The sequence below is a fragment of the Calidris pugnax genome, unplaced genomic scaffold (assembly GCF_001431845.1).
Source record: "Calidris pugnax isolate Ruff unplaced genomic scaffold, ASM143184v1 scaffold198, whole genome shotgun sequence".
Lineage (NCBI taxonomy): Eukaryota > Metazoa > Chordata > Aves > Charadriiformes > Scolopacidae > Calidris > Calidris pugnax.
The window spans coordinates 279,482-294,424 of record NW_015090925.1 but is presented as its reverse complement, the minus strand read 5'-3'; positions in this window follow the sequence as shown (position 1 = coordinate 294,424).

Genomic DNA, 14,943 nt, shown 5'->3' with positions numbered 1-14,943 from the left:
TAGGGAGGGAAGACACAGATTCTTGTCCTTTTCCATTAAAGATGGCACAAGAAGAAATGTTCATGAGTTGCAGGAAGGGACATACTGCTTAGGCCTTAGGAAAACTTTCCAGCAGTAAGGATAACTGGCACTGGAAGAGATTGCCCAGGGAAGCTGTGAAGTTGCCATTTATTGGAGGCTTTTAAACCACCAGCAGAGCACAGAGGAGGAGTAATCCTCCCCTGGGGCAGAGGGATGAACTAGATGACCTCTTGAGGTCCCTTCCAGCCTGTTTTCTGTGCCTCTATGTAAGTAAGACAAGAAACAAATGAGCATGGGAAAATATCCTGTAGCAAAATACTATAGATCCAGTTCACATAGCTTTGAAGGGCAAGTCAGAAATTAATTGATCTTTAAGGAATTTTAAGCAAAGAAATTATGCTATTACTCTCTTGAAGGCGTTACATGGATTTTTCACAGCAGTGTAGTACTTATAAATTATTCCACTATAGTGTTGAGGTGAGTGGGAGGACAGTGGTGTGGGTACCACCAGGACTTGAGCCAGTATTGAGTATTTGAGTACTTAGGCAATTATTCAGAAGAAATTAACCTGGGAGACATTCACGGGCAGAACCAGCAGGAAAACTGGCCAGACAAACAGCAACCTTAGAGGTTTGCAAGCTGCTGTGTCTGCCCACAAATAGTTAAGTTCTGAAGATGTAACCTTTTCTACATTTCTCTTGTAAGCTATTTAGCTGCCTAAAAATTGAATAAAACATGAGTATTTTTGACTGCACAATCTGACGTTCATCTTTCCCTATGGGGAGGATAGGCTTGCAGCCCTTTCTGAGTGGAGCTCACGCTAATTAAATTGTCACGAAGATAAATATTAAAGTAACAACGCAAAGGAAAAAGTTAAACCAGGCTGTTCGTAGATGGCAGCACAGTGACTAATCATAATTTGTAGTGTTCCCACCACTCCTGGTGGACTAAATACCTCCGCAAAGCTATTAATGCAAACTCATGATGTTTACAGAGCTTTCTTGATTTAATGAGACATACATTCTGATAGCCATATAGGAAAGCTTAACACAAGGCAGAAGGAAGGAGAATATAATACAACTACAGCGATATTCTGAAACTGAAAAGAGGAGAATAAGAGGGAAAAAAAATCATCCATCAGAATTACCCACTGCAAAGTGGATGCTCGTTATGTAATTGAAGAGTTTGCTGCGTTTCAGGCATTTAATTTTTATTTTGGTTTCTTTCTGCAGCAAATATTTATAGCCCTCTCTTTCACTTGCAAGAACATCCAGTGGCATTTTAAAAGGATTTAAATAAGCAGTGTGTCCCTGTTAATATCCACTTTGCAATCAGTTTGACTCAGTTTTCTGGGAGTTATTTTTTCTCAGCGATGGCAAACGAAAACTCTTGCCAGACTGAGATGGAATCTGTCAGTTGGGGGTAAACAGACCATCACATTGACAAGTCAAATGTACTTATCTGTATTTTAATAAAATTTTAGTTCAAGTCATATTGATACGCAAAGTTGGGTGGGGAGAAAATTGTATTATTTTGCATTTCTTAACTGTGTACCTACAGTTATGTTTTAATCCTGTTCTTCCCTATTCTGCTACCGAGGCTACACAAAGGAAATAAGCATGTCTTTTTTTTTTTTCGTTCAGGATGTTAGTTCCCTGAAAATGCACCAGCCATCACCAGAAAATTAGAGAATTGCAACCAGGGTGTGGGGAGATGGGACCTCAGAAATCTGAACCTCTGTTTTTTTCATGCACCTGGTGAACCCCACACTGGGGTTTTCCACATCTATAATTGCAACCAGGGTGTGGGGAGATGGGACCTCAGAAATCTGAACCTCTGTTTTTTTCATGCACCTGGTGAGTATCTGCCATCCCCACTGGGGTTTTCCACATCTACGGGAGATCAGGCCTCTGGACACCATTCAGGGTGCTCAGGATTCATCCATGGTTTTAAGCACGTAGGTCCAGGTGACTGGCCAAGGTCAAGGGCAAATCTGGAGCTGAAAAACACACCTCTGTGCCCATCGCCCTCATCAGTCACTGCCCGATGGAAAGCACTGCTAAGGTAACACCACGACCAGCTGAAGCTCACTCCCTCCATCCCTCCCTCACCCCCTTGGAGGACTGGATGTGCCAACCCAGAGCTTCCCCCAGCCCACCCCCAGCCCTGTTGGGGGGCCAAGCACCCATTTCTGAGACCAGCACCATGAAGGGTGGTGGTAGATGACATTTAATTTCAGCATCAGGTGTTGTACAGAAGGCAAGTTAAATAGCATCAAACTCTTATCATTGTTATAGGAAGGTTGTTCTGTTTTGGAAATACGGTAAAACATTTGCAGCATTTTAGGGGGGGGCTCATTCCTCTGAGTTTTACCACGTAGAACTGGATTAATAATTTAAACAAACATTTTGAACAGTTTTGCAAAATGCGTTTAATGAATTATTCAATGAGCTCTCTTTGATCATCCTCAGACACAATACCGCTGTCAACAGCACTGCAGAACTTTCTAAGTAGGTCTTAAATATTCATTTTTCCCCATTTGAGAAATAATGTGTACTCTGTCCTATCACCCGTGTTAGCATGTCTTAGAGAGAAATAGTTTCACAAGTTGTCATCTCTCCCTGTATTTGTGTTAAACTTTAAATTTAAGATTAGATTATCTCTTACATATATTTTTTTTAAAGATAAGTGTAGAAAAATGTTTGCTGTGCCAGTTAAAACCATGTCTACAATGTAAAAGTGAGTGCATCTCTGGATTCGAATAGTTACATAAAAACACAAGAGAAACAATGGAGAAGGAATGGCATTCCTGGAATGCAGTCCAGATGTATATGGGCTGGGTAAGGCTAGATAAAGTTTTAGAATAAACTCTGCAGTAATAATCACTTAAGACAAAAGGTCTCTAAAGCTCTAATTGCTGATGTAATCCTCGGGTCTTAGGGTGAGATGTCTGAAATTTAGATCAGAAATGAGTGTTATGTGATTTTGCTGACAGGTAGTGAAAGAAAATTGTGGTTATTGAAAGGGAAAGCATGAAAATGAATATTCCCCAAATTTCGCATTAGGAGTGAGAAGCTGCTAAAAGGAAGCCAAGTTCCCACTGGGCTCCTTGGGGAGCTGGATTGCTCCAGATTTACATTTAATATCTGTCTGATGAAGGCAGCTTGATGCTGGATCCAGCAACAAGAAGAGAAATGAGAATAAAGGGACGAAGGGGAGCAAAACTATGGCACCAGACTTTACTATTTACCACAGTCCCTTTTTTCTGCACCTGTATGATAAAACTGACAACAAAGGCAGTTTCCCTTTGCAACCCATTGCTGGGAGGGGGAAGGCAGAAAAAGAGGGAAGATACCTGACGTGCCAGCTCTGAATCTCTGGTTCTTGGGCGGTTTCAGGCTGGGTCTGTTTTTTGCTGACTCAGCAGCAGCACAATGGCTCCACTGGGGTGGATCATCCTGGAAAAGCAACAGCATGGACTGGAGCAGCAGCACGTACTAATGCAGGGCTCTTGACGTGCTCCTAGCCAGCCAACAGCCCTTTGTAAGCCATTTGCCTGAAGGGCTTCTTGTTCTGCTGCCATAAAATAACACAATTCAGGTAGAATCAGGCCCGATGCACAACCTCCTCGCGCCTCAGGAAACAACTGACCTTCATTTAATATCATTCCACTGGCCCCGACTGCTCCATGTCCCACTGTCAGTGTTTCCTCCCCCCATAATGTCCCACTGAATATCAGATGGAGGGATCTGCTGGGCATTTGGCTCCCACCAGCCACTCCACAGCCAGCAAGGAACTAGAGCAGGCAACAGAAACCTGACTCAGAGCCGTGCGAGGAGAACGCTTCCTTACAGGAACATCAGCATTCACTACAGCCTTGAAGAGAGAGTCTAGTAATCGGAGCTCTTTGGTGGAAAAAAAAAGTGTATTGTATATATTTATGCAGAAAAATGATTTTATACACCAAGCAATGAGGGTGTTCGACATTACAGGAAGGACAAAGTCACTCATGTGAGGGCTCATGTGCACTTACTTATTCAACTTGCATTTTTCTAGCTTGAAGCTTTCTGACACCTGTTAGCTCATCTTCCTGAAGAAGCATCTCTTCCTGTAAATGCAACCGTGTTAAAAAAGAAGAAAAACATTCCAGCTTTTACCAAAAACTCTCAAGTCTTTATGTGATGTGTTTTTCTTTTAAGACAAGGTGAAACTTTAAAGCTTCTGAGAGGAAGTTAGTTTAACCCCAGCACCAGAAAGCTTTGTTTGCACGTTAATGTTCTGGCATTATTTGAATTGTAAGAGCACTAGAGCTCCTACACGACTTAGAGGAGACCCAGGATGCCGGGCTCCCGAGAGCCTCTGCTCTCCATCTCAGCTGCTTTGTTCCAAAGTCCTCCAAGAGTGCTGCAGAGCCAGGGGAGGACCCCAAATCCCCCCCATCACCTTTGTCTCGCTACCAGCTGAACCGTGATGCCTGGTGGTGTAACGATCACTGGACCTGATGAACTCATGAGTCTGCAGTGGGCAGAGAAACTGAAGATTTCCCCCCCTCCATGAGACACTGTCCATGTTTATTCCTAGATGGGTACACGGCTGCTCATTTTATATTTTTACATTTTACCAGAATTTGGATTAATGTCATCGAGGTCACACAAAGACCATCAGATTGCTCATGGAGGGCTTTTTAAGTGGTAATTTTAGGCAGCAAGTGGACAAGTCACAGTATTCATTTTCAGTTCATGTCAACCCCAGATTTCACAGAATCTACATCCATGTGTCTAGAAGGTGAAGCCTGGAACATTTTCCCAGAGCCCCGACATTAACAACCTTGCTATAAAACTCACAGGGGTGATTATTTATTAATTTTCAATCCAACCCTTTAACAATTAATACAAAATTGACTTGTGCAGATGTAGCACTGATTTACTAGGGCTTCACTAGTTTGCCTGTTAATCCAGTGAGGCTTCCTGGCTTTCTTTTTCCCTAGAAGTAATGACCTTTCTTGCTAATTTTACACGTTTCCCTTTACCGTACATGATTCTCGATTCTTCATCCACAGAGAAATGTGTCAGACAAGCCCTTGCTGCTGGGGGACATTGGGTACATTGTGGAGGTTTTGTACTAATCGAGTTTCTGTGCATGAATGAACACAGGTAGAAGCTGCATATTACACCGTGTCCCCTTAATACTCTCTTTGGAATGTTCTGCAGCAGCTCCTTACCCTGTTCAAAGACAAAATGTATAACTTAACAATTTACTCCTAAACGGGTATGCTCGACATCCCCCTCCACTTAACCCCGAATCACAGGAACCACAGTCTAAGGTAAGAGGCCAATTCAGTCCCGGTCCTCAACCGGTCTTAATAGCTGTTTTTTTGTAGCAAACACTGCCAAATGTGGTCAAACACATACCGGGGCGGTGGTTTGGAAGTGCTGTTGGCTGCCTGCAAAGCACTAACTTGGGCTCACTGAACTTCTTTAATTTTTCAAATGTTGCAAAAAGAACTCAGGGGACGAGAAAAGAAAAAAAAAAAAAAAAAAAAAAGGAAGCGGGGAGACAGTTAAAAGGCACCCTTGGAATAAACTCCAGGACCATCTGTGTGAATCCCATTGAGCAGGGCTGCAGTGAGACATTGACACACTCATACCCGTGTGCCTTGACTGAGGAAGAGCCCCAGGATTCAGCCCTGGCAGATTATATTTCCAGGAAAGATTTTAGAGCAAGCTTTAAATTAGAAATGTCAGGAAATGCAGCATCTGGTACAGGACGAGGGAGTATTTTAAAGAAATGGAATGTCAAAATAAATGTCTTTGTATCTCTATCTTCCTTAAGGATAAACTACTGGAAAGCTCTGGCTCACCAGCTCACACAGCACAAGTTACAGCTCAGAAATTTATAAGTCTGCTGCTTTTTGCTGTCTTTATACACTATCAGTCCAACTCCAGCTGATTCTGGACTGAGATTAGATACAGCCCTGCTTTCCATCTGTGCTGATAAAATGGGAGAAAACGCACTGATTTCTGCAAGCTTGTAAATCCGTTTTGCTTGCTGTTTATCAAGAGCTGGCGAGGGGCAACGACAGAGGCAAAATCCCCAAGGTCACTCCAGCACACACGGTGCCTCTGAAGGACTTCTCCTGCTCTCTCCTCAATTAGCTCATGCGGAAAAAGAAAGAGACAAGAAGACAAAAACGAAACAAAACAAAAGAAAAAAAAAGGAGTACAGGCAGATCCAATGTTCCAAAAAGAAAATAACGAGGCCATGTCAAATTGCTTTATGTTCCCTTCTGAAAGAACATGCGTGTTCAAACAGGTTCTGCAAAAGTATTTGCCTGGCTCCCTCCGAACAATGGGGAAGAAGCTCCCGTGTGCAAGGGGAAACGTCACTCGGACTCGGATCTCAGGCTGTTCTTGTAGATCAGGAGAAATTTGGGGGGGGTTAAGACCTGCAGGATTTTGCAGAGGATTATACCTAACGCTTACAAGCAAACTATATCTCCTAATGAGAATTATTACACGGGACCTGGATCCACTAGAGTATATGTCTATTACTCACCTATATAAAAGTTATTGCAACCTTTTTGCAAAGCAAATTGCCTTCCAAGTACCCCATCCTCCACGGAAACTGGATTATCTGGGATTCTGGGATGCAATTATCCAAACCTCTACTGATACAGAATCCCAACAGACTCCCGTCTATATAAATGTCTGTTTCATATTCCATGAGGTTTGTTTTCAGTTCCTGGTGACAACAAACTTTCTTGTGAGGTCTATCTGGGTCAAGTTTTCAATCTGTTTTTATGAGCAAAATTTACTTGGGAACGTTGTGATGTGATGAATGTGAGCTTAAGTATCTGTCAATAAAAGCCAATTCATTCTTCGGTATCAATATGGATTCAGTTTGGCTTACAAGCTGCACTAAAAGCTTATTCTTACTAAATCTTCAAGCTATATGTACAGAAAAAAAAAAAGAAAAACAAGTTTGCAGAAACCTGGCACCCAAATGCTTAAATCTTCAGAGCCAGAGCCAGAGCTTTGCAATCTCTCAAGCTGATCGATACAAGAGATAAGCACAAGACACGGACAGATAAATGCAAGAGAGAAAGGGAGGTACCCAGGTCATCAGCTTTGAAAACCAAACTATATCATGCGATGGATTTCAATTGCTTCCTTGGTCACATGCCTTTGCTGAAGCAGATGCCTGCAGGGCCGGGAATGCAGTCAATAAATAGGCTGGAAAGTGTGAACTTCTACTGTAGGAACCTGCAGGGTTTGCTGGCCCACCAGCGCTGATGCTGAGGAAGCAGAAAGCTGCCAGCAACGTGTTTTGCTGCCTTGATGCCCAGAACGGTTGTGGCAGAGGCAGTTTTCCTCAACTGTTGGGTCTCAGTCGTGTTTCTGGGCTCCAGCCATGGCACTGCCCCCGGGAGGAGGCACACACGTGGCCCAACTTGGCCACCGAGCCAACCCATACCTGTGGCTTAGCCCGCAGAACACAACGGGAGGGAGACAGGCAGCATCTCTCCTATGAGACAGGCTGAGAGAGTTGGAGGTGTTCAGCCTGGAGAAGAGAAGTCTCTAGGGAGACCTTGGAGCCCCTTATAATGGGGCTCCCCTTGGAGACCTTATAACGGCCTCCCAGTCCCTCAGGGGGCTCCAGGAGAGATGGGGAGGGATTCTTGATTAGGGAGGGGAGCCCTAGGAGGAAGGGGAATGGTTTGACACTGAAAGAGGGGAGATGGAGCTGAGCTGTGGGGAAGAACTTGTTTGGTGTGAGGGTGGTGAGAGCCTGGCCCAGGGTGCCCAGAGAAGCTGTGGCTGCCCCATCCCTGGAGGGGTTCAAGGGCAGGGTGGAGGGGGCTTGGAGCAGCCTGGGCTGGTGGGAGGTGTCCCTGCCCAGGGCAGGGGGTGGCACTGGATGGGCGTTCAGGTCCCTTCCAACCTGAACCATTCTATGATTCTATGATCTAGAGGAATCATCTCTGCTTCAGGCTCTCTGCGTATTGACATAAAAGGTGTTAACAGGGTAAAGATAATAACAGGGACAATAGGACAGTTCCCTCTACGTGCGGTTGAGGATTAAACCCGAGAAACGTGGGGTGATCCATGTGCAGGCAGATAAATAGCAGCTGCACACTCTGCAGACACCAGCACAGATGGAGGTTACCAACCTACGGGTGTCTCTTCCAGTTCTGCAAGAGGAGAAAAAAAAAAAAATACCAACCTGCAAATTGGAGGAATCACAGTGAAAAGGGAGAAAATAAACACCAAGGATGGGAAGATAATTATAAAAGTATGTTGCACACATTCACAGCAGTGAAGCTTTTTCATCTGTTAAGGAACACAAAGTAAATGTTCACTTCAGAAAACCACATGGGAAATGCCAACAAAGGCTGGTACAACACCGTGTCCTTCCTTTATTTGCAGTAGCATAAAGATCTTTTTATCAGACGTTCTAATCTTGCTTAGCATTTAATAGGACAGTGTGCTGGGATATCCACTCCGCTATTTACTATTTAATTAATTTGACAGAAGTCCAAAAATACCGAAGGCAAAACAGTGTATCAATATTTACTGTACTGATTCACTGGAATTAAAATACTGTAAAAACATAACTGTGCACAGACACCGTTTGTCTTGGCCAACAAAATATTTTGAAGGTTCATGTTCAAAACACAGGTTTGGAGTAAAATTATCACTGGAAGGTATTGATCAAGCTGTTCTGTTCCTACCTTTGTCTGACATCATGAAATATTTTGAACAACTTCATTGCCTATGGGATGTTAATGATCAAGACAAGGTTAAAAAAACAAAGGCTGACATTGGTAACTAAATAAATATTGCCATTAACACACTGGGATCTGGAATTTCTATTGGCCAAAGCTGGACATTTCAGTAGAAGTATGAAGGGAAAGGTGGAAATGCAACACCAATTTCTAATACAGCAGAATCTTACCCAATTGTTTCAGTGCAATCCGTTCTCTTCTCTAAAATGAGTAGAAAATATTAGAGCTCATGAGTGAAAGACCACACCAGAATTTGCAAAGACAACTGATGCATCCAAATGATAGGGGCTTTGATCTGGAGGATGCAGAGAATGTGAAGACATTAACTGAAGGCTTAACAAGCCACTGAAAAACTCCTCCTTTAATCCAGGTTTTTGTCAAGAGCACTTCAATCTGGGTTTCATTCTCAAGCAAGTATTACTCATTAACTGCATCACAGAAGCTCTCTATTGGCAGCCTGTCCCCAAACTGAAGTGCCCAAGTATCAAAAAAAAAAAAAATCAAATGCAGTTCCATTAAAAACATGGAGGAGGGGGCATGTGCTTTAAGGAAACAGTGAAATCCAAGAAAAAAAAAAGGTTGGGTTAAGAGTGACCTTTACAGACAAGATTCTTGGAAGAATCCAGCAAGAAAGTCCTTAAATGATGTTTTTATGTACCATGGCCATGATCCTTCTCTGGTACTGTGTGAGCCCATCCAGTCTCCAGCATACCAATGGAGGCATGATGTCTCCATCACAACACCACAGAGTTGCTCTCTCTCCTCCTTCTCCATGTGCTGACAGGTCTAAAGTGACATGGACAGTCCCAGTGCTTGAGCAGAGGAGCCTCCAGCATGAGTGGGAAGGTGCCCTTAGTCAGGATGGAGTGGAAAGGTGTCCTTTGCCTGGATGGGGTGGAAAAGTGTCTTTTGCCAAGATGGCCAAAGTTTAGGGGGCTTGTGAGAAAAATGGCTTGTGAGAAGAATGGTGGAGGAGGGTCACTGGTGAGTGCTAGAAGTCCACACGTTTGAGAAGCAAGTGTGTGAAAAAGGGAGTTCACCAGCACACGGGGTGTATAATTACTAATCCACCTTTCTTAGGCAGGCAGGTATCAGGACTACATCTCAGACATGTGTTTTCTTTAAAAAAAAAAAAAAAAAGAAAGATAAGTAAGAGATATGGTATCTCTAAAACAGATACGGAGGTTTCTGATTGCCCACAGCAGGGGTGAGCCATTGGGCATCGCTCCACACGTCTGTGGTGGCCTGAATTTGACTGTCAGTCCCTGCTTTTGTGGCCAGTGCACATCAGTGTTTTGTTTGGTTCATTTTCTGTAAGTTTGGGCGGTTAGGCAGGATCTAAATCAGGTCAAGGGAACTACAGCTCCCCACTGCCCTGGCTGGAAACCAGAATCTCCAGACAGGCAGCTGGGGAGAGCAGGGGAGAGCGCTTGTTTAGCACATTCCTGAAGGGCACTGACTATCTACAGCCATTTTCAAGTGGTTCTCCTCAAATCGACCCAGGAATGTGCTGATGGGCCGTGCAGGTAGGGCCAACCTCGTGGAGAGGACCTCCAGTACATGGGCAGGAATGTAACGTCCCTTGGAGAGTTGCAGGGAGAACCATCTGCATCAGGAAGCATCACAGACCAGCGCTCCCCTGCACTTAATTTGTTATTAACTCCTAAATTGAGCACGCTTAATTGCTTAGCCCCCTTCTGCTTTGTGTCAGGAATAAATCTTGTGCAATCATATGAAATAAAAGGAGGTGACAGAGGAAGAGCAGGGTGCTGGAGTGCCACCAAGAAGCCAGCACTCACACCAGCTGGGGAGGTTGTGCTTTTAGGCTTCCCGAGCCTCTGGCCTGAGCTGAAGCAAAGCAGCATTTCTCTCTTTTTGCCGGATCACTGAGTCTGAGGGAGGAAATAGGTTGGTTGAGAAACTGCTTTTCACAGAAGAGCCGACATCCTCCAGGATGGAGCACTTAGAAAAACTTTGCATGAATTAGCAAGCAAATGTGAGGCTGGAACAAGTAAAGAGGGACAAAACTTGTCAGTTTGTCATTCATGCAATAATCCTGTCAAATGTGAAATTTACTAAATCGGTGAATTTTGGCTTTGTTTTTGGAAGGGAGGAAGGAAGAGGGATGTTTTGCTTTGTTTCTGCTGCATTTGTATTTTTCCAAACTGGAGAAACAACCCTATTATTTATGATCATTTTTCATCTTTGGAATGTCACGTGGCAATTTCAGGATCGTCTGTGAGTTCCATACTGATGTGCAGCATCTGAGCAACCCAGCTAGCTATTTCCTTCACTAATGGGGAGAATACATAAATTCTATGCTCATTACATATCGAGAGCAACCACCAATGCCAGTTTCAATTCTTCATTAATTTAAAACCTGGCTGGAATACAAATCAAATCATAACCCTATCTTTTGTGAGACAGTCCAACCTGTTCCAGTTTTGGGTCTTTTACAAAAAACTTTATTCCAAAAAGTCCATTAGAGTCTCAAGATCTAGTGTTATGAAAGGCTAAAGAACTGCTCAATTACCAAAAAGGCTCTCAAAAGACTAGTCTGTCTTCTGATTCCTTGGAAAGGGGAGAACTAAATTCACCCCAATTACATATACATATGGTACTACAAGCAACACTGCAATACCCCAATTACATATACATATGGTACTACAATACTGCAACACTGCAACACTCGTGACAGGTTGGTGTAGGTGCCAGCCATCTTATAGCTCTAAGAGGAAAATGTAAATAGTTAAGAGCATCAGTTATTGCATTTATGGTGATGGAATGGGGACCCAAATCAAGAACTGGAGCTCTACAGAGCATAAGAAATGGCACCTTGATTGTCACCCAACAAAGCATCTTTGTTTGAGAGTTACTGAACTCACTGGCAGAGCTCAGAAATAAGTCCAAGTTTTCAGATTTAAAACTGACACGGAAAAGCACATAGTTTCTGATCTGTGAAGTCAGACAGAGGAGCTGTTATCTGAAATAGTGCACAGCGTCTGAGTAATCTGCCAGACTTAACACATCCTGCCTCAGGAGTCCAGGTGGGAAACTTTACTATAAGGAACAAAATGAAATGCAAAAATACCTGCTAATAGTTCAACTAGTGCGTCATCAACACTCCACAAATAAAGCTGTTAAACTACACGTATCTCCACCGCTGTAACTGCTATGCCAGCTGGAAAAAGTCTGTAAGGATAGGTTTGGGGAAATAGGACGTCCATCACCTGTCCTAATTAGGGCTAGATCAGAAGATGGACCGATTTTTCTGCATTAAACAAAGCAAGGAGCTGGAGTGAGTCATTGGCTGTAGAGTTATGGAAGAAATCCTGGGCCTCTGCTTGGTGCAGCACACGTCCACAAAGACCATCTCATGCAGGAGGAGCAACTGACATCCAGGCACTGATCCGGAACAGATAAGCAAGCAATTCGGGGAGAAAAACACATCCCATCTCCCCGGGAGGACGTCATTCCAAGATCAGAAGGATCCAAGTTCTCTCCTCTTTAGACACTCTAAAGCTTTTCTGGCAGATTCTCCCTCCCGCCGGCTGTGCCAGGTTCAACCACTTATCACAAGCTGGAGGGGGATGTTTCCCCACATTTATATTTGGCACGAGGATTTTCAGCTCGAAACGATGGAGCTGTTACAGAGGTAGCGCTTACAAGAGCAACATCCTCCCAGATGGCCTCATAAAAGAGGGAGAGGATGAGCTTGTCTCGCTGAGGGGAATTGCCAAGTCGGCAGAGCTAAAGAACAGGTTCTGAAAAGAAAAGATCACGTTGCATCATATAAGTGCCACCCTCCCCCGGACAATAGGCAGCCTTGATCCAGCATCACTCAAATCAACGAGAGTTTTTCCAATGACTTGAACAGCAGCAAGATCAAACTTCTGAGGACACCGTCTAATGCCAGGGAAGATAACGGGAGTCTTTCTAATCACTGGGATGGGCTTTACATCAGTCCCTAAATGACTAAGACATGGATCTGTGCCTGGAGAGAGTAAATCTTAAAAGGAATAAAGCATAGTGTTGCCGGTTGATGACCTTACGTTAGTTTAATTTTCACATTTCCTGGGTGCACGAGCAGTAAGGATTCAAAATCCTTCTGTAAGGATTTTGAAAGCAATCAACAGAGCCAGGTGAAGTTTTGCCTTGCACAGATGTCTCTTTGGAAAGGTTTGTAGGTATCAAAGCCAGCTCAAAAGCTGCCATCAGCCGGCAGCAGAACCTGATACTAAACCACACAGGGGTTCCTGGTAGGAGTAATATCGATGGCCTGCCACCCACCAAAGAGACAGAAGCCCAGCTCCCACCAAGAGTGAGTCTTGGCCATGGAAAACTGGCACTTATTTTCTTTTGGGGGCAGCTGAGAAGGATGGATAATGCACGACGTGAGTGCCGCTTTCCTGCCAGCTGCTCTTCAGAAAAACCGGGAACCTCTCACTGCTGCATCAGCTTTTGGGAGAGACCAGCACCAAGCAGCTACACAAGAGCCTTGCACTACACAACTGCATAATTTTTTTTCTGTTTAGTGACAAGGCTGTGGGATTTTTTGCCAAAATAAAAATAATTTATAAAAATCAACCAGACAATGCCTCCTCTCTCTCTCCTTGCTTCCCTTCACTGCTGAAAAGTATGATCCACTGGTATGTGATAAGGGTTCAGCTTCCAGGCAGTTAAAAATTCCCAGTTGGAAATCAAATCCAGACAAATCGAATGAAAAAATAAGATGACTCTTCTAAGTGATGCTGGTTAACCACTGGAACATCTTGGCTTGGCCTAGTATGTGTCAGTAGACTTGTAATGCATATTCCTCTGGCTACCTGCTAATCTCTGATTTGGGAAGGGTGTAGGATAAAGTCTGAAAAAATAAAAAATCATTGATGATGGACCCAAATTGAAGGAATATGTTTTCAGAAGTGAAGCTCCTCTTCCAGCCAGGGCTGCATTGCAGCCTTCAGCTGTTTCACATAATCTTGGTGGCAAAATGCTCGACCCATGAAATTGAGCTTAATTTTCTCTAGGGCAACAATACCCTGAAATTACAGCCCGTACCCTTGTGGCTGACATTTCATCTTGTAGTGGGGTATTTCAAACCACAAGGATGCCAATTGCACATGTTCCCAGATTCATATGTATTTCCTGCTGTCTCTGACAAAAGATTTATAGCTTGATTCTGTGTTTTTTTTTTTTCTGGTGAGTTTATTGGTAACATCTTGATAAATAGGGCATTCATTGAATTATCCTGCATCAGCCATAAACTACTTCAAAACTGAAGATGCCTGTTGTCAAAGGAAGATTTCTCTCCACCCTACTTTATACACAGAAGTTACTTCTTGTACTTGCATAGGAACCTCCCTACACTAAGGCAGATGCAACATGACTAATAGGCTCATCATGACTAATAAGTTCACCCCAGTTACAGCACATTAGTCAAATCAAGTATTGCTTTTCACCAGACATGACACATCATGATGTGTAAGGCTGGGAATTTTGAAAGATAATGTTAGTGATAGACTGCACCCTGATGCAACATCTCAAAATGCAATTTTAACTATCTCCGGGGTAACCACATGGAATTTCTGCTGGGAAGCCTTGGGCCAGGATCTCTGCTGATTCCCCTGCGTGAGCATCAGGTGTTCATGAGGATATTACTTTGCAGTGTCCATGCTGTCTGGTTACACAGGGGATGTTTTTAGAAGCTCGGTCAGACAGGTTGGTTTCCGAGCTTATTTGGATTAAGGTTTGAGATGGAATCATGCCTTAGGTAAAATGCTTAAAAAGATCAAACCTTTGAGTAGCTTTTAACTAGGATTAAGGGGTGAATAAAACAGGAAAAAGCAAAAGTAAGCACCCAGCAAGAGGGTCAGTCAGTGTGGCTCTGGAGCGGGGAGTTCCTTGGTGGCTGTCCAGCAAAGCACTGAGGTTACCTGTCTGGTATCATGAGAGGTGGGTGCACCTGACTGAGGTTTATAGGAATACTTCATATAGAAGAAGAAATAGTTTGGTTTTTTTAAAAAAAAAACAAAACACACCAGAATCTGTTACGAAAACAAAACCTTGTTGCTTTCTGCCATAGCCACGACCCCATTCTCCTACTTCTCTCACCCCCTATCCCAAAATGCATCATTTTA